The sequence below is a fragment of the Oxyura jamaicensis genome, chromosome 24, assembly GCF_011077185.1.
Source record: "Oxyura jamaicensis isolate SHBP4307 breed ruddy duck chromosome 24, BPBGC_Ojam_1.0, whole genome shotgun sequence".
Lineage (NCBI taxonomy): Eukaryota > Metazoa > Chordata > Aves > Anseriformes > Anatidae > Oxyura > Oxyura jamaicensis.
Window position 1 is genome coordinate 3,709,617 of NC_048916.1, and position 24,168 is coordinate 3,733,784.

The 24,168-nt window shown below is 41.1% G+C and overlaps 1 protein-coding gene across 9 annotated transcripts in view; it reads right to left on the reverse strand.

Annotated features, from left to right (window-relative positions):
- GRAMD1B (GRAM domain containing 1B) overlaps nucleotides 1-24,168 on the reverse strand; it is a 147,133-nt gene that overhangs the window by 121,769 nt on the left and 1,196 nt on the right. For 2 of the 9 annotated variants that reach the window (XM_035346307.1, XM_035346306.1), the window contains exon 1: nucleotides 6,396-6,806. The gene's annotated coding sequence lies outside the window, so the exon portion shown is untranslated. Of the gene's footprint in view, nucleotides 1-6,395; nucleotides 6,828-21,456; nucleotides 21,508-24,168 lie in introns of those variants that run through there. The other 7 variants (XM_035346320.1, XM_035346305.1, XM_035346309.1 and 4 more) reach the window with 7 other exon arrangements.

A 24,168-nucleotide genomic window follows, 5' to 3' on the forward strand; every position in this document is an offset into this window, starting at 1 on the left:
AAAGCATATTAACCCAGCAGTGCTCTCTCCTAGGGCCCGCCTCAGCCAACTAGCAAGTCATTAGTTGGACTCACTGCAGTTTTATCTCGATCACAGCAGTGCAGAGCTGTTCCTTGATTAATCTTGTATTTCAATACTGATTATTTGATGATATTTAAGCCTATTTGTCCTCTTTCCCTGCCACAGAGCTAATGAAAATTGTAAAGAAAGAGTTACAGGGTTCCAGGAGTGAATTCTTCTATGGTATCATCAAATAACCTAATACATACACTAGGACATACAAGCATATTAATACCGTTCTTCCTGACCTCCCATTGCAGATTTTCCACATGAAAGTTGCTTTCAATGAAAGAAAGATATCCTATATTCACAGAAGAGGAACTGAAGTGGAGAAAGCATGTGGCTATACTGCAGTTACTAGGCCTGATAACTAGGCAGAGTTACTGTAACTGACCTAGTTAGAAATGGAAACGTGTGCAAGAAAGCTGCAAAACCTCACACTCAATCAGCGCCACAGCCTACACCAGCACAGGGAGCCTTTGGTTTCACTGCCCTGCCCAGCTGTGCTCAGTCCTGCCAAAAGCTAAGATCTCTCTAAGCAGTAGTTTCTGAGCTACCTGGCTGGTTTAGCATCAGATGAGTAAGGCTTGTGGAAAGACATCTTCCTTCCCTGTGCATGCTCTGTTCCATATTTTATACAGTTAGCCCGAAAACCAAGCCTGTCACATCATGTAAACTGTTCCTTTCAGGATGTGTTCCCTCTTTGCTGAAGGGCAAAGGGCAGCAAGGTTCCACAGCTCGGGGGTCTTTGCCCTTTCTACTGTGTCATGTGTCACAATGATGAGTGTCACACCACAGGGAGAGATGACAGCTTGTTCTTTTACATTAGCTTCTCTTGGATCATGCCAGGGCTAAATATGGTCATAGTTAGCTCTGAACAGCATTTCCAATCCCTCTTCCTTCCAATGCAGTATAGATAGGAAGCAATTAGCACTACATGATCTATTTATCTCACAGGAAAAAGCAGGGAAAAGAAAAACGCAGTTTGGGTGTGTACATCATAGGAAAGCATAGCTAACCATGACAGAAAACATGGCAACTACAAGGCTAGAACACAGTACGGTCCCTCTAATTTATTGCCCTCACCAAGTTGTGAGCATGGCAAGATGTTCCACAGCAATCTCTAAAACACACACACCAAGTTCTCCTTTGTCTCTTGCAGATAAAGACACATGCCCACAAGCATGACTTTTTCCATCCCTTACAAGACTCACTCCATTTAAAGCCCAAGTATCATCACCCTTATAAAAAACAATTGCTTGGTGTCCATCTTGCCCAACATCCAAGAGCTAAGAGTGGAAAAACTAAGTGGGAGAGGAGGCAGAAAGATATGGGCATGTATGAAAAGTGTTGGAAATAGCATCAAGCTGATAACAGAAATAAAGCTGTGGATCAATGGGAAATAGATAACTATATTGGCAATACAGTTGAAAAGCATGACACCTATGTTCGTTTACAGATAGGAGACACTGAAGTCCACATTGGTCACCACCCACATTTTGGGGACCCTGTAGTGGTAGAATATGAGATTTTGATTGTACAGCAACATTTTCAGTGCTCAGGAGACTCCACAGCAACACTAGCGTAACACACTGCAGAATCAGGGACTTATAAACCCACAGCACTGCTGTGCAAGGCTAACCAACTCCAACAAAAACAATGAAGCATTTTCTGAAGCAGAACAGCACATCAGCAGGCACTGAGCTGCCACAGGCAACAGGGCTACCTTTTTGTTTTGTATCCAGCTTTTAAGTCAAATCCTATAACTGTACATGAGAAAGCTGTTAGAAATAGTCTGACAGTATTCAAAGCTAATTAAAGGGGTGCAGAATGTGAAGTCTTATGGGCAGCCATTGGTAAAGCCACAAGTGAGAAACAGTGTGAAGTCTATCTAAGCACTCTAGAGCAAAAAGAATCCATAGTGCTAGACGGGTTATTGCTTCCAGACTAACTACTTAAGGTGTTATTCTGTGTAGTTGTAATGAGAGCCAGATAGCCTCCATCTGCTATTTATCATTACAACATCCTCTAGGATGCTGCTGTTATCCCCTTTTTGCCTGCCAGCAGCTGAGGACCAGCAAGACTAACATTCAACAGTAGATACCCAGCTGCCAGCATATCATAAAACAGCTGACCTGAAATGACTTGCTTACAGGCAATCCAGTGGTCAACAATGGAGCAGGGCCAAAACAAGCCTCTAAGTGTCCTATTGCTAACTCTCTAACCAGCTGGTCATTTTATCTTTAAGTAAAGCTTAAAATATAGATCACGGTGTTCATCTCCCTTATAAGAACATCAGACTTGATCCTGCTTTTCATGAACAGAAGAGCTAGACAGCAGCCTACAGGACTACAAGATCAAGAACAAGCTTAATTTGCACACTTGTTAGTTTCAACATCTAAAATGCAATGAAATTCAGCATATGTACCCAGTTACTGACTGCACACTGGATCCAGTTCAGTTTCTATACTGACTTTATATCCTATAAAGAAACTTAGAGATCCAGTACTAAAACAATGCCTTTAACCTCTTCTGCACCCGCTTCCTCCAATCAAGATTTATCAGAGGACAGAAACAGGGGAGAGTTCAAATTGGCATTTAATTTCTGTAGAAACTTTTTGCAGTATACAATGCTGTTCTGAAACTTGCAGCAATTTATTAGTAAACTTGTGTACCACAGTGCTGTGCATGAAGCAGCTTCGGACAGACATGAAGTGAATGGTGCAATGAGCATTTATCTGTATTAGAAGAATTATACACACAGGTCAAGTTCACGGGAAGGCAGAATACAGCATACATGACATGACAGTAGGAAAGAGAAGCATCTTGCTCTGCCACACACACAAGCAGTGGGCATAGGAGCATTTAAGCATAATGCACAGAACATATGTATTGACAATTACAGTGTTAAAATCAGACTTGGGTTTGATCCAAAAATAAAACATGCCATGAAAGCTCATGAGTATGATTGCATTCCTCAGGTCAAGTAGACCTGAGCCTTGTCACTGTTTTCCTCTATGGCTCCTCTTCCTGTTGCTGTTTTACCTTACAGCTCACTCCAAATGAGTTTCAAGTTCTTCCTTAACCAAGAGCCCAGAACTCCAGCACCTCTTTCTCTATCAAATTTGGAGAATGGAAATGAGTAAAGCTTGGCTTTTGAAGCCTGTTTATTAAAAAAAAAAAAAAAAAAAAAAAAAAAAAAAGTGGGAATATAGCCATAGTTTAGCTATTTCTAAATCACACAAAAAATGAGCAGATACTTCAAAATATTAAGCAGCTATATTGAACAAGTTCTTGAACTCACTGCTTATTCACCTCTAATATTACAAGCCAGCTACAAGAATAGTATTTTCTGGAAAAAAAAGTCAACTATGAATTGTCTTTTATAAATGAAACCTTTATTGGAAGTGCAACTAAATATGATTATTGCCTATTGGGTCTTGTACTTTAAATGCAGCCAAGACCACTTCCTTGGAATTACATCTTTGCCTCCAAGATTCAGAATTTCTTCAAGATGCAAGGTAATCAGAATTATACATTTTCTGCCCTTTGGCAACAAGCACAGCCTTTCCATAAATAGCTCCTAGCTCTAGAACTCCCTTGCTAGTTAGCATCCTGTGGTAGGTATTACAGCCTGTACTGATCATCCAGGTCACAAACCACATTCCTGCTCAAGTGAGTTAGCAGAACCCTTTTTCCTTAGTGAAATTTAAGCAAAAAAGACACTTAAACCAACTGTAAGGCACGGTGTTTGATGGAGCATGTGGCAGCATGACATTCAAAGCCTATACATTCCCCAAAGTTTAAGTTTTCCTATACATCCCCAAAATTTAACAGTTTTGTCTTTTCTTTAAGGTTGATCTCCCCACCCCACCACACACATTTATATGCTACTGCCTCCTGTCTCCTCCTTCACCCCATGTTCTACATAACACCTCTCCAGGTCCAGCGAGCGCTCTGTTTCATAGGGAGGGCACAGAGCAGCTCCAGTGACAACTGTAACCAACTGTTGTTGCTCCAGGGCATCAGTGCTAATGGCTAATGAGGGGATTCTCCATTTTCCATATCAAGGGCCACCTCTCAAAAATGGGAACTCCAAGCATTTCTCTACCCATAGTGGATTTTTAAGGCAGACAGCGGGTGGTAACTACAGTGGTATTTTGTACTGCAGTAATATGCATTCTTAGCTGGTGTTAAGTAAGTGAAAGCCAGAAACTCCCATACTGTTGTAATAGAGAGCTCAGGCCCTTGTTGTTACCTCAGGTATTAGATTTTTGCACAGTCTATCATTAACCTAACCAGCATGCCTTGGCACACAGGGCCCTCAAGCATCATGAGGTGTTCCCTCCTAATAGTCCTCTGGGCTCCCTCCTAAGTCCTGTCTGCTAAGAGTCCTTGAACTCAGATTTGCTAGTGAAAAATAGCTAAACCACATGAATTTTACTGCTAAACATTTATATTGTCAAAAGACAACTAATGATAAAAGGAATAAGTGACTGCTTTCTTTCCAGCACAGGCAGCAAAATGGGAATATTTATTCCCATATTTCCATACTCAGTGAGGGAAAGTCAACAGGAGCTTCAAGCCTTGAACTTCCAGATTTGCAAGACCTGAGCTAGCCTTGTCACTGGTACCCACCAAACACAATTTGCAAAGGGAAAAAAAAAAATGAACCATTCTAACCCAGACAAAAGAGCATACTTTAATTTATGAAAATTAATATAGTTCTATAATAAATCTCTTATTATCTTCCTAATAGTTTTAGGCTTACTTGGGAAAGATCAAAAGCAGAAAACATTAACATAACACCTCTGATCTTTTTATTGATTTTAAGTTTCTCCCATTTGCTTCAGAACATCCTCCTGAAACGTGCACATAGGCACAAAGGATTATACATCACATGATCTAAGTTTTTATTAGATAGATGAAAGAGAAGCAGATCAGCTCCCCTCAAACTGCAGTGCTCTTTCACTGCTGTTTACATGCTTGCAATTGCCATATGCAACAGGACACTAAGTAGCTGCAGAAGATACTAAGCCAAAAATGAGGGGAATGCCTCCTAGATCTTAAGTCAATGCTTCATCTGTTTTTCTTTGAGATTGAAGTTTCAATCAGAATTTTAATGGTTTATGAAGTTTGTTACTTCTGCATTCACTCAATACTTACAACCATACAGGACTAACAAATCTTGTCTTTCCCTTCCATTTCAAAAATTGGAAAACCATTAATAGAATCACAACCAGCTAGCAAAGGCTAATACTGTCACAATTCGAGGCCTAAAGCCCACTTCTGAGAAAGGTGTAAGTTTTATGAGCCAAGTATACTCAGTGAGTAATCAGTGTGGCCAAAATCCTTGCCTTGCTCTGCTCATACTCCGGCAAGGAATTTTGGCAACTGCTTATTTACTCTGCAAAGTAATGCCTCCTCTCATACAATATGACAGTGAGTTCATGAATTATGCAGGACATTCACAGCCTTGTTCAGGTTCCTTTTAAGAGCACACTGCTAGCTACGAAGCATGGTCAGACTGAATTTGTTGTCACAGCTTTTCTGACATGACCCAAATGAGAGGGCTAGACTAACCTGCTGCATTCAGTATCCTGTGAACTCACATTTGCCTACTTCCAAGGCAAACATGCGCAGACTAAGAATACACATTAGAATACACATTAACAGCTAAAAGCTTTTTACTTAAAAAAAAAACAAAACAAAACAAAACAAAAAAACAGATAAAATTAGAGGAAAAGACCTAAAGAAATAAGAGATGAGTGCAGGGAGCATGGAGCTTGATTGTAAAATTGAAGCAGTATCTGCATAATGTTTTGCAATATCCAGGAGGTCCACAAAATACTGTGTTGCTAAATATACTACTGGGAAGTATCATCCTTCCTGTGTGAAGTAACATGAATTCCATTCTTCCATGGTATTTTAGTATTGTGACTCCCAAAGACATATCTCAGACAGTTAGATCTTATAAAACGAGGTGAAAGGTAACCAAATTTCATCTCTCTTCAAATACATAAGGCGATCTTTCCCATCACAGCCTTTTCAACAGTCCATGTTAATAGCTTTACTATTGACTTGCAGTAACCTCAATGCCCCAAGAAACATAGGTAAAATGATACAAGTCCCCCCCCCAGGACACATTCAGAGGGGAGATGTCCCCAGAGACCTACACTTTTTATTCCATGCTAAGAGGTCAGCACAGTGATTTTTTCCCACAGACCATCCAAATCCCGTGCCTACAGTACTGCCGCGGACTCCCAGGGTTACCTGAGCCAGATGCTGGCCAGAAAGGGGACAAGAGTAAGGCAACAAATGTAAGGCTGTCTTACCTGGCTCTGCTTGGAGGGGCACTCATTCATCAGCCAGCCAGCACCAGCATCTCACAGCAGCAGCCAGAGTCAGACGCCACCATGCGAAGGGAAGATCCCCATCCAGAGAGGCAGGATACGGGCTCAGGAGGAGGGGACCCTTTGCTGTGAACAGGACACCAGCTCCGGAGATGTGAGGTCAGTGACAGGCAGCAAACAGAGCCGAGAGCTGCTCCACTCCTCCTCTCACACTGTAGCACATCTCTCACTGCCAAGTACACACGCTGCCTGCACAGGAGCTGTGTGCCTTGTTAACCCTCTTCTGGCTGTAGGGCACGAAGCAGGAGCTCCCCTCTTTAGGGGATCTTCCTTTCCCTGTGCTTTCCAATCCATCCTCAGTGCCATTCCTGTAGAAACTCGTCTCCCAGATCAGGTGTAATTTTGCAAGGCAATCTAAAAGAGATTTAAAGGAATGATAATGAGGCTGCAAACCCAACAACTCCCCCACACATAACAGCTAAACAGCTGCAGATGTAGAAACTACAAATAAGACCTAGTATCATCAGAACGAGGGTCTGCCATGGAACAAATGTGTGTAGAGAAGCTGAACCCCACATTGTTACCTAACAGAGCACTGGGACTGCAAACAAAGTGGTTTGAATTGTACTATGGACAGCTCTGAATACGGCTCTGAATATTTCCAATTCCTCCATTTACACATGGATTTAGAGAAGGGCAGATATCCCATATCCCCCCACCTGCAGCAAAAGTAGAAGTATTCTTCAGGAGTTTAAGTATTTGTTTCCAGCATCAAAAAGGTTAGGGCACTAGGATTACATACCTGACAAAAGTGACATACAGAAAACACCGATACTGAAGCAGACCAGCACAACAGGTAATCAGGTTTGTTCTAGCATTAAATCATCCAAGTAGAGCATACCACTCATGTGCCATACAAAGCTCATACCTGTGATATCTGATCCTCTTCCTCCTGGATCACATTCACTTAGCTTTTGCACTTCATTTTAATTCAGTGACCAGGGACCAGGTTTTGCTTCTGTAACAACACGCCCTAGGGATTTGGACACCTCATCAACTGTAATCAAGTTGAAATCTCTTGGATACATGTGCCTTTTTACTATAGTCCAGTACAGCAGCTAATACAAGAGCTCCAGTTCCATCAGAAACACTATCCATCCCACCCTGTGGTAAATGCCAGGCCTCTGGGGTCAGGCTGACTTGTAAAATCTATGGCAGAGAAAGGTGGTGTGCTGTTTTTAGCAGGTTGATAGAGCCCACCATAAGCCAAGATTAAATGTTAGAATAAAAGTAGCACATTTCCTTCAGAGCGTTTATTCTTAGAACCAGACTGCTAATGGACCGTGGTCAGAGAAGCGAAGCGTAGCTTCGAGCACATGGTGGAAGGCAGATTATCAAAAAATCTTCCCCAAACAAAACCCAATGATCTCTCCTACCTACACCCTTTCCCACCACCACCAAGACGGTCTAATTCAGGGCTTCTAGGAGCTCTGAGCTCCTATACCATTTCTTCTTTAAGCAATCCTCAGCCATTTGCAAACCCCAGTGTTTGTTCTTTAATACCTGAGCATGCATGTGACTGGATGCAATCAGGTTTTGCACGGATGCGAACAGGCTGTAGCCAAAGAGCAGCATTCAAGGGAACAACCTTAGCTAGTGTGAAAGATTGCTGCAGCAGCCAGACAGGACTGCCACCAGGGACTAAAAGTTTGTCTACGCTGCAGAACAGACACCCAGGTTATCACGGCTAGCAGACACAGTGTAAGCAGGGAGCAGCAGGGTGCACCAGCCTACTCAGCAGGTCCCACACTGCACACAGCTGGACTGCTTGGCTGATATACACAGCAGCATATGTAGAGCAAGGAAAAGTAGTTATCTCCCAGTTCCTTCAAGTGGAAGGAACAGTCTTCCCCTACCCCCAGCATCAAAGCCTCCCTCACACAGAGGCTACAGCTTGTGTATTTTTCTGATCTAATACAGAAAAGCAGCATTATACATGCTGAGACACACAACTCCTGGTTACCACTGGGTTGTGAAAACATTTATATACAAGTTAGCTGAAGTTCGCTAACAGGCATCACAGCCACCTCCCCGCAAGTTCAGCTAACTCCTTCTCCAGAAGATGGTAAGCCACAAAATTTGATCAGAGAGCATCTTCACTGCAACTCTTTTGTCTCCAAATCCTGCCTGCTACATTTTACCCAGTTTGCTTGTACCTGCATACACAGACTGTGTCCACATATGAAGTATTTTCTCTACAATTTTATATTAAAAAGTAAATCAAATGGAATTGCATCCCAATGGAAAAACTCCACCTTTTTTGATCCTACATCAGATTCCAGAAAGTTGCAGTCCTCCTTTGTTACTGTCGCATCTGCTCACTATTATAATAGGATATTATTACCCAAGTTGGATTCTATGATCCTTGTGGGTCCCTTACATCTCGGGATATTCTGTGATTCTGTAAAGTACCAATAACCCACAGAATACAGCCATCCCTTAACCTCTCAGTGAACAAACTGCTTGCTTTGCCCGTGCTTCTTACCTGCTATGCACAAGCACACATACAACCAAAGGCACTGCTCTTCAGCTCACAGAGCATACACAATATGCATGAGTAAAACACTGTTCCCTAACTACGCAGTTCTGCAGGCTGACACTACAAGCAAAGTGAGCAGTAGTCTGTCTGAAAAAGACCATCCAGGCATTCTGCAATCCCAACACTGTAATCAGTGTCTGGGGTTAGCCAACCTGGACTTGGAAACTTCTGTTCTCAGAAGCCAGAAATGTCAGGGATACAGCTGCTATTCAGATACAGCCACTACTCAAACTAGTTGCTTGTGTTATCTTTGTCTCTCCTGTTTTGAGTGCTCATCTATAAAAAGCAAAGCTCACCCCTTCCAGAAGCCTGCTACTCCGCACATCACCTGATGTCTCAGAAAAGCATCCTTGAAAACAGAGCTGTCAAAGCACAGCTTAAAATATTCTCAGAATGAGAAAGTTACACAGGGTTTTCCACAGAAGCCAAGATGGTGACTTCTGACAGTAAACAAGAAGATAACAGTACCAAAAACCATGCTCCCTGCACTTAGGATAATTATGCAGTTGGACATCAGGCATCCCCCTGTTTATTTTCAGATAGAAATCCACATTCTGTTTCCTTGAGAAGAGAAAGAATGTGTGCCCCTACAGCCAACTCTACCATTTTACCTCCCACAGGCTCTAATCTCCCTTCTGCAAGCTGAGAGTCAGCACAAAGCTAATCCAGTGCTTCAGAGAATGGAATTTGACCTCTGAGACTTACAGGGATATTGATAAGTTGGGGAGAAAAAAAAAAAAAAAAAAAAAAAGCAGTTTTACAAAGGAAAAATAAAACACTAAAAAGATCCCACCTAGACACTGGATTAAGTCTGTGGTTGTAAAGCAGGTTCCTATTTATTCCCTTTTAAATATGATTACTTTCTGCTAAGACTTGACTCAAGGGCAAAACCAACATTTCAGTTTTGCCAAGCATCCCATTTCTGACACATGACCAATAGTTAAATACTGCTCGACTGCTACAGTATTTTTTCCCTGGGCAGTCAGGCAGCTCCAGGCTTTTCTCCTAGATAAGCCACAGGACACGTCTTAGCATTTTTATAGTATTCTCTGCTTACAAAATGTTGGAGCTGTATCCCTTCAAGGCAGATCACCACCATCCCAGATAGAGAAAGCAAAGCAGAAGTGGGATGAGAACTTGGGAGCAAAGCCCCACCTACAATACAGAACTCTGTTACTATACAGCTTGGCTTTTTGCACATGTCTTTACTGCAGGAATGTATCTTCACTTCTGTCCTGAACAGAATAGAGAAAGCAGCTAGCTCAGGACTGCAGGTACAACTCCTGAATTATTCACAACTGCAATAGGCTCCATCCACCTATGAAATGCACCGGGACTAGCTTTTACTTTTTCAGGTGGCAATACAATAATAAGAAAAGCCAAAAAGACCTTGTTCTTATTCACAAGTCCTTAGAGGAACTTGAAAGGGAGATTTGGCCTTTCTATTCCAAGAAGAAAAAAAAAATAAAATAAAAATGAGCAACTCCAGCTAGACCACATTACCTGAACTTACACCACTCAGACGCCTTACCCAGAAGAAAGAATGATGAAGCTGACCACAGGGCTGAATTTATACTTTGTCAGTAATAAACAGTACACAAACATGAAAGTTTCTTCAGGAAACAATTGTGTGGTGTTTTTTTTTTTTTTTTTTTTTTTTTGTTGTTGTTGTTGTTGTTGTTGTTGTTGTTTGTTTGTTTTTTCTTCTTCTGAGATACAGCGTGCCAGAAGCAGGTCCTAGATTCTCACCTCATTTCCCCTCATGGTCCATCCCTCCCTCCCCGTATGACCAAACGAGTTTTGAATCAAAGCATTGGGTGCTAAAGGCTTGGAAGCTGAAAGGCATCTCAATACCTTTGAGTGCTGAAGAGGATAAATGAAAGCACATGTGTACTACAGAACAGTTTAAAACAGAAGAATTCTATTACTCTGAATCACTTCCATGGAGAGTTCTTGGCCTACAAGCCATTTACAGGAGAAGCACTTGACATTCCTCAAGCCATGGATGTCAGGCCAGATTAGATACTTATGCTAGATATTTTTCTTTCTTCTGTTTCCAGTTGAATGCTCCTGGCAGAAGTGCTCAACTGTAGGTGCTAAATTTCTTTCGGTGAACCATTGCATCCTACTCTTAACTCCTGTTTACTTCAGAAAACCCACTTACAAAAGGAAAAAAAAAGTAATGCGATGCAAAGAAATGCTATAGTCTGAGAAGTTGTAGTTGTCACTAACAACAGGAGTGGGCAAAACAGACCTGGCAGCAACGACCACGCTAGCTTTGAGCTTCCTTTCCTCAGGAAAGAATCCTATTATCTAAGCCTTGCATGCAGTAAAATCACTCTGTAGGCTGTATTTGGCAATTCTGACAGAGCTACGTAACAATGAACTTTCCAGCTATCAGTTCCTGCTGCAATCCGTAACAGTTTGATAAGGAGAAGAAACAAAGATATTAAGACAATCAAGTCCTTGACAGGCTGACATGGCCCTTTGAAATGATAAAACAGCTTATTTATCGACCCTCAGCCTGTGATACCATATGTGAATAGCAAAATAAATAAATAAATAAGAGAAAAAAAAAAAAGTGAAATGACATTTTATAATTTCATTTAGATATGGTAATTCTGTAGATGTAGGTAATATGTACAAGTAGTTTAAACTCAGAGTTAAATTAAGTACCTTTCCACTTTAACAAGTCCCTTAGAAGGTTTTCTAGTTACATTAATGCTACTATTTGACTTGAGTGAATTACTTCATACGCTCAGGAACCTTTTCACCCATTCTCATTTCCTGGCTCACTAGGCTATGCTAGACTTGAGGACTAAACACATTGTGGGCAATACAGCCAGAGCTTCACCACACCTACAGCAATTAATGCACTTGCAACTGACACATCTTAGGGAAAAAGGTCCCATCTTCAAGTTGTTAAGCTCTGGCAGACACCAAAAACCAATCCTAATTGTGTGCAAACACACGTCTGAACTTTGGCAGGTGTAGCACTAATTCCAGCCTTGCAACTTTTTGTAAGACAAGTCAGAACAAAGTCCTGTATGAGTAAAACCCTGACACAGATCAGAAATTCAGTGCTCAAGCTTGGAGCAGAAAGTTGGTTCCATTTATAGAAGCTCATATGCATTGAGGGTAGCATATAACTGCTGCTAACCTTAAGGCAGAGTCAGGAGCTGCTCCCTCCTGGGCCAGAATCTGTTATCCGCCAGGGAAGCAGTGGCCAACGTTAGAGATTTCCAGTTGAAAGGCCAGAGGCCAGGCTCAGGTCTTTCTGCATACAGAGAGTTGCAGCATCTTCAGGACACTCCCTTCCACTCCCCATCCAAATGGTCATTGCCATCAAGGCCAAGACAAACACAAAGCCAGTTGATTACATTAAAGACAAAGACAGCGATAACATACCAGAGATAAAAGTTCATGAGGAAGACAGTGGCCTAGAGGCTTCTTTCAAGAACAGGGTATTCAATAATGAATGCAAGAGTAATACAGCTCTCAATCCCAAGGGCAGACATTTTATTAATCATTTAGCATATTCACAATAGTTCTTCCATACTAAAAACAAGCTTCCGCTAAAAGATGCACTACTCAAATTCAGCTCTTGAATTTCCCCCTTCTTTTTTTCCCATATGCACACAAATTCTTCAAAAAGATTTTAAAAGCAGCAAGCAAAGAGAACAACAAAGCCAGCATAAAATCCCCAGTATAACAAGGGCACCAGTCCTGCTAAACAGCTCCTCTTTAAAATCATTAATGGGAAAGTTCCTAATTTGATGCTGTCAGAAAAAAAAAAAAAAAAAAAAAAAATCACATTGAGCATATGGGGAGAGCATCTGCCTTCGAAGCTCAAACTTTCTTAGTCTTTCTGGAATGCAAGCAACTGGAATAAACATGGCCCAGCCTGACCTTGGGAGCACAGAATACTACTGACTGTCACTGGTTTAGGTGGAGATGCCAAACCCCAAGCCACCACACTTAATAAACCCCTTGTGCCTTGAACTCCAAGACATGTTTAGACAGCAACAACCATCAGGTGCCCCAAGCTTCAGCATGTCTCCTATAAATTCAGGGCTTTTGACACCTAGGCAAAAAAAGTCAGCCCCCTTCCCCTCCCCCCACTACGAAGGCAGCACAAAACTTTCATTTTAGGATCCCACCATGAAGTTGGAGGAATGCAGCCACCAAGCTGGAGCTACTCCTGCCTCTGCAGTGAAGTCACTGAAACAGCATATGCTTTCAGCTCCTGTGGCCTCTGACATTGGGGTTTGGATTTAAATAAACATGACTTCTCCAAACAGATTCACAAAATTTAAATATTTGCACCTTAAAATAACTAGGGAGCAAGGGCTTTTTAGCCTTGACTTTGTCATCTATTTTTATTGCCCAATATAATCCAAGAACACCAGCTGAGATTCTGACAACCAACAGATCAATTACTTTAGCACAAGACTTGCAGTGTTATAAGAACAGTTTGTCACTTGACCTTTTAGAACATTTTTGTCCATTAAAAAACTTAATTGCACAACTATGTATGTACAGAACATGTGATGAGAAAGCTTTATTGGAAAAATAATCCACTCTTCCTTCATGAGATCCCATTTAGGTCTTAAACTGCAACTATTCACCTTTACTTGACCAGAAGGAACCCTATAGCTGTAAAGCAAATTCCAGTTCCAGAGGGTAAGCAGGAGAAGCCCAGTTACTGCTATTAAATGCATTAATATACATCTATGGAGTCAGATTTACAACACCTGTAAGTTTTGCATCAGTAACTTGCCAGTTTCCAGAAACACAGGCAAAGAAAGGAGCCCACCTGCGATGTAGCACCAGGGTTAAGACAAAAGCTCTCCTCAAGCACTACTAGCCAGAAAACTGACCTTTAATTGCAAGGCATGGTCACAAGCAGGTCCCCTCTCCCAGCCTCTAGCCTGCAGATTTCTTGCACCCTTTGCCCTCCCTATGTACATCACCATACCCAAGCCAAATGGCACAACAAATGCACAGAAGACCTGATACATCAGACATGAACCACCCTCATTTTCAAGGGTTCACTCTTCCCACAGCCCTACAGGTAATGCTTCACACTCCACTTCAGTAGACAAGAAAAAGCCAGCCATGAGGAGCAGATTTATAGCAGCAGAGACAGCCCAGAGGTACCAGGGCTCAAGGGAGGGCAAGAAGTGTAGCAGAAAGATTATTTTCTAGTCAGAACCCAGAAAACCCAAGACTTAGACCCAAGCTGCCTGACCCTCAACAGGAAGGATCCTAAGTTCTTTTATTCCCTCATTTTGTGTAACATACTGAAGCCATGGCCTCAGCAGACAGCCCTCTGACAGCCCCCACAGGACAAATCAGAAAAAGCATTTCCATCCCCAGATGGTGCCACACACACTCCTATGTTTTCCTTTTGCTCAAATTCCCTGTTGCAATGCATAAGTATTTACCAAGTGAAGAACCCCCCTGTTTTTCTGTCTTCACTGCTACATCACTCAATATTAAACTGAGTGCCAAGCTATCTTATCCAAGGTAAGAGTGAGGAAAAAGGCTTCCTTTACACCAATTTCCTTCCAAGCCTGCCATTCCACAAGTGCCTTAGCAAGCCCCACAGAGCACCCAGTGTTTCAGAGCACAAGCAGAGATGGGTGGCTGTACAAGATAAGTGGGGAGAAAAAAAAAAAAAAAAAAAAAGCATTCATGTAGTCATATATACCTGTTACTTCTTGAAGTCAGAGCTGCTATTGCCACTGGAAAGCATCCAGAAAGGAAATCATCCATTTTAAGGGAAAGGTTACTTTAAGCTAGATATAAGGTAAAGGATTTGCTCTGCTACCTGGGGGGCCTTGTCAATCAGAAATAGAGTTCAACTGAATTCCTAATCTCATCCTTTAGCTGCTAGATCATGTTGCTATGAGCTTTTAACTTCTTGCAATTCACCTAATAGAGCTGGTTCCAGCCAGGGAATAGATCAGGACTAAAGTGCAACTGTTCCCATTTATCCCCCTTGGAAGAAAGGTAATAAAAATTTCCAGATCAGAAAAAGAAAGATTCTTCTCTGACTGCCTTCCACTGATGCAGAGAGAAAAATAATAAACCTAAGAATGGAAGACTGGATAAATAGAGGTGATTTTGGTCATGGAACCCAAGCCCTCATCAAGCACCTACCAATTATCAACAGTTTTAAAGTCCTGACACTAAATTGGCTCATGTGTTTGGCAGGCAAATTTAGTTCAGCTAGGAAAATACGCAGCTTATATGCATTTTATCTTAGCAGGAGACAGTGCTCAGTCATGCCTTTCTGTCACCTCATGTCATTGTGGCAACAGTATGAGCTTTCTAATTATGCCTCAAATCAACAGTAAAACTCAACCTGCTTCCATTAGACAAGAGCATTTTCTTCTTTCAGGGCCAGAAGCAGATTCAGGATGCTGCTACATGAATCAACAGCCAGTCCCTTTGGTGTTTCTCAGTATGATTACTTAAACTTAGGCAAACTTCAAGACAGGATAACGTTCCTTTCTGACCATCATTTCCATATGGATTGTCTTTTCCATTCTTCTCTGATAAGAGACCCTTGCTGGGGTAATAGCAGGTAGTTTCAAAACTCACTTCTGTAACCAGCAAAACTGGAAATGCCTTAGAAAGCAAACAAGTCTAACTCTGCGGCTGGATTCCAATATTCAAACAGGCAAAAAGCAAAATGAGAGGTTTTCCATCATTTATCACAGAGCAAAGCAGTAGAATGTTTAGTGAATGTGATTATTTATGTAATTTTTAAAACATGCCAAAAAGTAGATGAGAAGGCCAAAGACCAGAAAGCAGCCAAACCGCCTCCTGAGAATCCATAGCTCTGTAAAGTAACTCATCCCCTTAAAAACTGAATTACTTGCACAAAATTCTCTGCAACCCACGTCTTGTTTTTACTTGTATGTTCATCCACCTGTTCAGCATTAACAGTTCACCAAGCTAGAGCACCCAGCACAAAGGGCCACTGGTCACCTTGGGGACTCTGCACAGCTTCCCAACAGCACTCCGAAGCCTGGTATTTCAAGAGCAGAGTGAATTTAAAAATAAAACCCCCAATTACTGATTTAAAGCAACTTTTATAGTATTCTGATAACATACAAAGTTTAAGGTGGGATTTAAGATAAAAATCAGCCTGGTTTCTAAACTCAGTTATAAAGCCCTCAGGGAACAGTCTGTAGAGCTGTCCTTAGATTACAAAGAGAACATAATGAAAATTGGTCAATAAGCTTTCCTGGTTCTCTCTTCTTCATGTTGTCTTAAAAACATTAGCTGCCTTGGCAGGAGGTTTTATACCTAACAAATGAAGCAGTTGCTGTTGTTGCAAACAAACATCCCTGTGAGACATACAGTGGAAAATCACCATCCTTTGACTTTCTAAACTCTTAGTAACTGGGAGAAAGTTAAAGGCTTTAGCCTTTGTTCCAAGGAGAGCCAGAGGTCTACTCGGCTATTAACACAATATTACCAAGAACAAACAGTCTAGTGTAACACCAAATTTACCTCTTCCAGGGATAAAGATCATTTCAGTGACAAGTTAATATAAAATCTGAAGATTCCACTACTCAGATGAGAGAAGTCTTTCTATGAAAGAATTGAGAGGGAAACCCCTCCCTTGCCTGAATGTGTAAACTGGAGAAATCTGGCAGACAGTTCTCTTCAGTCTCCAGGATAATGCAGAGTTTGACTTTTAAACTCTCACACAGAAGAAAAAGGCACGCAAATTCATTATTCCCATACTAGCCAAACTAAGCCTCCTGCATTAGAAATCTAGATCTAGATAATCTAAAACATATCTTGTCCAAGACTTGGAATATTCGCTTGTTTGCTGAATAGAAAGTGAATATTTCATAGTTTCCTGGGGTAGAACATTTTAGCCTGTTGAACAGCGAAGTAAAATATTCATAGCAATCATTCTGTGCAAGGTCTCTCAGCAAGCGTTCTGGGGGAGGAAAAAGATGCAGTGGCATTTGCCTATATTCCACTGCAGTACAACAAATTCATTCAGCAGAAGCAAAGCAAAACTAAAAGTAACACAGGATATGTTAGCAATGTTTTATTTACCCTTTACCTAGTTATATTGCTAGGCTATGTTAATGATACTTGTATATAACTGCTGGGTCACATTTAAAAGAGGTTTAAAAGAGGCCATTTTCTAAGGTAAAATGCTCTGAAAAATCACAAGTGGGAACTGTCTATATAATAGAGACGCTGAGAGTAAAGACGATCACTCAGACTTCTTGCTGTGGTTCACTGTTTTTCCAGTATGTCCTTGTTTGCAGCTTTCGTGCTTAGTCGGATACTGAGCAGCTTTCTGACACTCAGGATGGATAGGAACAAGAATAAAAATGTGTCTCTTAGAACTAGAAAGTAGGAAGTCCTCAAGCCAGTCTCCAGTAGGTATATGGAAAAATAATAGGAGATTTTGAGCCTTGAGTGTGTAGTTAAGACCAGCAGTACATCACCTATTTTGACTACTGAGGGATTATGAGAGCTCCTGGTCTGCCAGACAGGAACAATCAAATTTACTTCTAGTACTCCAGCAAGTTATGGACCTTCTTCATGCCAAGGCATTCTATTTATACCTACAGGCTTTATATCAAATATAGAAGGATGTTTTTTTCCTAGTAGCATCCAGACTCATGTTCCTGCTGCAGTCTTTGTTTATTACACAACCACAACCAGCACGTTCCCAGAGGCTAAATTTCTCATTTTATATAAGGCAGTAGCAGATGTAGCCCCAAAGCTGAGAATAGGGGAGGAAGAAATCTTATTATATAAAGTGAGAGCACACAATACCCTGACAGTTTTCTGTCATAAGGCATCGGCCCTTCTAGCCTCCTTCAGTAAATCCATGCCTGATTTAAACCTGTTTACAGACCATAAGAGTTTTGCTTTATAAGCCACAACATTGCACTGTTCAAAACTGGGAGGCAAGAGAGGCACTGCGATAAAAAGGGCCTCGAGGGAAGCACTGTCCTTACAATACCAAGATCTTAACGTAAAAGCTAATTGAGCTAGAGACCCATACCACAACATAGGCTTATCGCACAGAAGGTAGGTTATGTCTTCTCTCCTGGGAGCCAAGCAGCATTTGTGATCCTCAGCTGTCAGGTGGCACAGCCACACCATGTTCAGAAGCTGCCACCCAGAGGTGGCTGCCAATGTACATAACAGATTTGAGCTGTTTCTACCAAATACTTTGGGATCGCATTTAAGCGATGGGATCAAAAACCAAGCTCATCACTTCACTCCCAAATCCCTCCTCTTGTTTTCAGATCTGCTGATGTTGGGCCTCATTCATCATCTTCTTGACCACAAAAAGCTTGCTGTAAGAGCAGCTAAGGATCTGTTTGCTCTTTCTTACTCCAGATCTGAGGGGTGCTCCAATTCATTTCATTTGTTTGAGTCCATGTTTTTCCAGCCTGGAGAGTGATTGTTTCCTCATATACTGGGCTGCAGAAATTCGTGTGCTCTTTCATGCTAACCCTATGAGCCACCCAATTTCAGAGCAAACCTTTGACTTCATTTCCATCAAGAGCACACGCTGCTTTACATGTCCAATCAGCATTTTCAAGCAGTTAGCAATTCAAAATGCACTTTGAAAGGCAGGCTGATTGCTACTGAGAACACCAATTACTGTAAATCCTCTGCTCTCTAGGGATGCCAGCAGGACACTGCTGTCAACTGCCAAGCTAGAATTCAGGACTAAATACCAGAAGCTAGCAGAATAGAGAAGGGAGTATCAAGGAACAGAGGCAGCATACCACTTAGGACAGGAGCATGATGCTATAAATACAAATTCACACCACTGTACAGGCATGCATGCATTCCTGCATGAAGTATTTGCTGAATGTTTTAACCGACACTGTTTAGGCCATCTTCAGAAATGAATGCCATTGCTCAACTAAAGATGTCAAAGCACTTCAAGTTTAGCTTAACATGACAAAGCACAGCCTCTTACACCACTGCTTTTATCCATACAGGCAAAAGAAAACAATTTTAAGAACAGTCTCTTCATTGTAAGGGGTCTAACATACCGTGGTTTTAAATCAGGCTGACCACCCTTCCCAGCTCATAGTCCCCATGCACACTCCTGCACTTTCTTATGTAGCCTTCAGCAGAAAAAAACATGCCTCAGGAAGCCTTACTATATATTGTATACATTCATTTGTTGGAATGAAGCTCCTTTGCATGCTAAGATGTCCTGTCCCCACCAACTGTACACAGCACATACAGACTAGCTTTTAATTGGCATTGCCTAACGAGCACACCTTCCAGTTTCAATTCTTCTTTACCGCTTTGCTAAATACTAAGCTTCCCAGACAGCCTTACTCAAAGGATTTTCACCTGAAAACATCAGATAACTGCATGAGATGTTGTTAATTGCACTAGTCCTGGTTTCTTGTTTTGCCTTTAGGAGATTCTGCTAGCACCAGTAGTGGATAAGAGCATACCCAGGTATTTACAAGAAACACTGCTAGGACTCCGCTGTGACATCTGTGAACAGATGAAGTAACCATCTGTTTTCTACACAATTTATTATATTGCTCCTAGTACCTGCCAAAATTTGTGTTTATAGAAATAATTGCTGTATGAGCATACATACCCACAGACCATCCTGGTTTTGCCAGTGTACAGAATCCAACATTTTGCTTCAGAGCACAAATCCTAACATTTTGCACCATAACAACTCATTTCCTAGAGCGTATCATGCTACAAAGAACACATTTTACAACTGCATCACTCCTAACAAGAAGCCTTAACCAGCAGCAGAAGGCAGCCGCCTCTGCAGGTCACTGAAGCACTGTAGAACTTTAATAGTGATCAGGCAATGCTTCCTTGTATGAAATAACCAAGGTGAGAACGTACTATCCACTTGGAAATAAAGCCAATAATGTCAATTTTAGTGAAAACTGTCATATGCTATTTAATACCAGTAAGCATATGCTATCATGCTAGAAATGCATTGCATGCACAACATTGTCCACCAACACAACATGAAAGAAATACAACATAAAGTCAGGATTCACAGGTTTTATTAAACTCCCTATTCAGATACTAAGCTAGGCTGAGATTGCTTAATTTATCATGTCATAAAAATCATTACCTTAAGGAAATTTGCTGTGGAAAGCAAAAGAGCATGCTTACAATTGAAGTGCAAAATAAGTAAAAGAACTAGGGAAAAACATTAAGCTTTTATTATTTTAAAAATATCAGTGGCATTTTTTTTTCCCTCTGCTTATCCTGTATAGCAAGTTCTTTGTCTTCTGGATCAACTTAGTCAAAATAAACAGCTTCAATATTGCTCTTCCCTTTACCCCACAACACACAGCTGTTTCCAGACATTTTGTTTACCCGGGTGTACTCAGCAGATGCAGCAGTAACTGAAAATGAACTCAAAGTAGAAAAGCTCAGCAAGAGCTCCATCTGCTGGGACACGGGACAGGCCTTCGGCTCTGGTGGGACTGCATGCCAACAGGGGTTAGGAGCCTGGAAAATGGTTTAGGTTCCTTTGAAAGATACATGACTGATGCCTGCAAGTTCATGCAGCTGCAAGTCCCAAATAGACATCCAGATAGGACAAACTAGATGTTCTGTACTTATCCATGTGTTTGAGTAGAGCTCAAAGCCTTTTTCATCTTTTAATCTGCTAGAATCAAATGATATGTGCTACCCAGGGCATTGAGCCAAGAGCAAAAGTAAAGCAGGCAAGTGTGGCTTCCAGTCTTGGCTAAGAGCTAGGTGTGAATGGAGGCTTCAGCTTTAAACCAGAGCAAAACACCTCCTAGCCAGCTAGCCTCCTTGGTTTTGTTCTATACTTCATACTTCCACATCCTCATAGTATTTGTAGTTTCTATGCTAAGTATGTTTTCTGACGGGCCCAGATCCCAGTCAGGCAGTGCTTGTTCTACATAAAGATAATCATTGCTAACATGTAAAAACTGTTGGCAGTCTCCCCCAGGAATGTTTTTTATGAAATGAAAACAGAAGGGATGTTTCTAGTCTGCAGGCAGCCCACAAGCTCATTTTACACACACTTGTTTCTTGTGACAGAAGTCTCGTATTTCAGGGGCAGCATGAACTAATAAGCAGGCATTTCCAGCCTTCTAAATTAAGGGGTTTCTTTGCAAGATTCTGTAAAGATTTCGTTAATAAAAATGCAGTAGCAGTTCAGCATATATTTTCCTCTTTAGAACCAGGCTACTCTACAGTGAAACAATGGAAAAAATTACAGAATTACAAAGAGAATACTAAAAAGGCATTTTGTCTAGAATTAAAATTCTCATGCCATGAACTCTTTTGACTAGTGTCTTTTACAGCAAGAACATCGTTAGCATATATAAGAATTTATAGATTTCTACTGCCTTTCTGCAGGAGAACCAAAGATTCAGCTTGCAAAAAGATCTGTAAATATACCACTTTCCCAGCACACAAAAGGCTCATTCCTAGCGAGGCACAAATGGATTCCTAACAAACCAAAGAAAGACTAGCTTTAATAAAAAAGGGCAGCCATTTTATGGAATTAAAGCATTTTTTTCTAACATTTTATTCTTCACAAAAATTAAGGATACCTAGTCACAGCAGGGAGGAGGATTCTTTTTCACCAGGGTAGAATATCAGAAATCCACACAACTTCCTTGTGCTCTATTAACAGATTTGCTTTTTTCTGCCTATCACTGTCACAAGATATCACAGCACATAACTATTTTTGTTGACGCTGCAGGCCAAGGAGACCAAGTGTTCTCCCTGCCACCCACCATCCTTTGAAAACACACCAGATCTTCACTAAGAAAGAAAGGTATAGCAATATATATATATATATATATATATTTGTGAGAGTTTTTGTAGGACATGCGGACAGCACAGATGATTAAATGACCTCATTCTTCCAAACAACTCTCATCAACATGGCTAAGCGGAATGATTACAGGGCAGTCCCAGCTGTTAGAAAGCTCAAAGATTTCCATAAAGCTGCTACTTCAGCACTCCATCTCGGTTGGATACAAGCTTTAACTACAATAGTCAGCCTATGAGCCAAGCCCTTTCAAATCTTGAGTAAAGGAGCAGTAAGTCACTGAGATTTGCAGTGAATGAGCTGTTGGCACTATAGTTCTTTCATATATGACAGAGGCATCCACAAATTCAAAGCTATGATTCCCTGCTTTTTAAAGTGCAAATTAAATCCAAATATGTCTTCCTTTACTGCAGCAAAAAGTTGGAAACAGCTAGGTGGCAACTAAGTGCATAAAGTTTGCTAACCAGGAAATTGTTGCTAGGTAAGGCTGTGTAATGGTAAGCAGAATAAGTAGATCATTGGCAGAGGCTAACACCAGCCTCCCAAAGGCAGTGCAAACATGCTCCCTGGTTGGTTTCCAGCCACATCCAGTCTGATGGGCCCACCATTTCACAGCCCACTGTCCTCCCTACCCCACTAGGTGGCATCATTACTAAAAGAATAAGAGCCTGGAAATTCATTTCACAATCTCATAACCGGTAGCCCAAGACAGAAACTTGAGCTTTTACTGCACAGTTTGAAAGCACATTTTCCAGAAACAATGGCTTTTCATTGCCAAGTTTCCCTCTAGCCCAACGCAGAGGAAAAAATAAAAGTCAGGGACAGTCTGCTTGGTATTTGTAGAGCATCTAATGTCAATGTGCACAGTTCGGAGTGAGGCTCTCCAAAGCTTTTGTAACACAAATAACATTCAGCTATCCCCTTCCATCTAATGGATAGGGCAGAGACACACGGAGGTCTACTTCAAAATATTTTTTAGTTTGAAGAGCTACTGTCTGGACTGTATTTGCAATAAATCTGTCTGACATACCCTCAAGCTTTCATCTTGTTGTGCATCTTCTCTCCAGTCCTAATTTTCATAACAATAGCATCAACAGAAGCACTCTCTCCCATCAGTTTCATTGGTTTTGACATAAGCCTCAATATTTAATGACTAGAATATTGTTCTCCCTCTCTAGGTCCCTTGTTCCACCGTCATTTCAAGGTAGAAGTCTCAGATTTTTCCTACTCCACCTTAGAATGATGAACATGCTCTGGCTGCTTGAAAATGCTGAGCCCAGCAACTGCTGCAAAGTTGCATTCTCGTTTAACTCAGTGATACGTGTATACTTCTCGTTATCAAAATATGTATGTATATATAATAGCATTTTTCCCCCCCTTTCTTGTGGTAACAATTTAATAAACACTCCTTAGAACGTCAGTAGCCACAAGCTATATGCTGTGGGCATGTAAAGAAGGCAAAAGTTATATCCACTACAAGTCTCTAGCTAGGGATCAGACTGTGAGGCCTACATTCTCTGTGTAGGCCCTAGAATGAAGTAGCACATTGAATTAAGCCATGAATATCTTTGAGTAATATATCTATAGATCCATGAATATCTTTGAGTAATAAAATCAAATAGGTAGAATCATCCCATGTTATGCTGCCTCAGCAACTCCAGAATTCAGTCTAGCCATGCTAACACCTTTGAATCAACTTGCATCTTCAAAATCCTCAAGTGATACAAGGATGAAATCAAAGTCCTTGTTAACATCAGTTCCTGTCTTAATCTCACTTACCCAAGCACAGTGTGCAAGTGGCACCTACATTTTAAGTGATTTCCTCAATAAAATACAAAAGGCATGAAGCTGGACAGAAGAGTGTATTCCTAAATACAAAGCTTGTCTTACTGCTAGATAAATGGATATGAGAAATTGTCTTAAGTATGTAGTGATACGCTAGCAGAGCTTTACTCTTTTCTTGGGTAAAGAACGTTGACTAGAATGGTAGAAATGGCAGTGATAAACCGGTCCACTGAAAATTGAAAATTGATCCTTGGCAAGGTTGGCAAGAACAGCTGATATACTAAGCTAGATTATCTACTAACCAACAGTGCTTTATGTATTTCTAACATCAGCTTCTAACATCTCAAGTGAAATTTGGGAAACTGTATTTGGACAAAATTCAGCTTATGGTCCAGCTCTGTTGGGAACTGATAGTCAGGATGAAAAAAATCTAGCATTTTCCGCAGAGGACAAAAGCCACAAAAATCATGGGTTTCTGCTGCTAAAGATCACCCTGTCCTCTAAGATCATTGTAATCAATGTGACAGAGGGGAATTGAAAACCAGGAG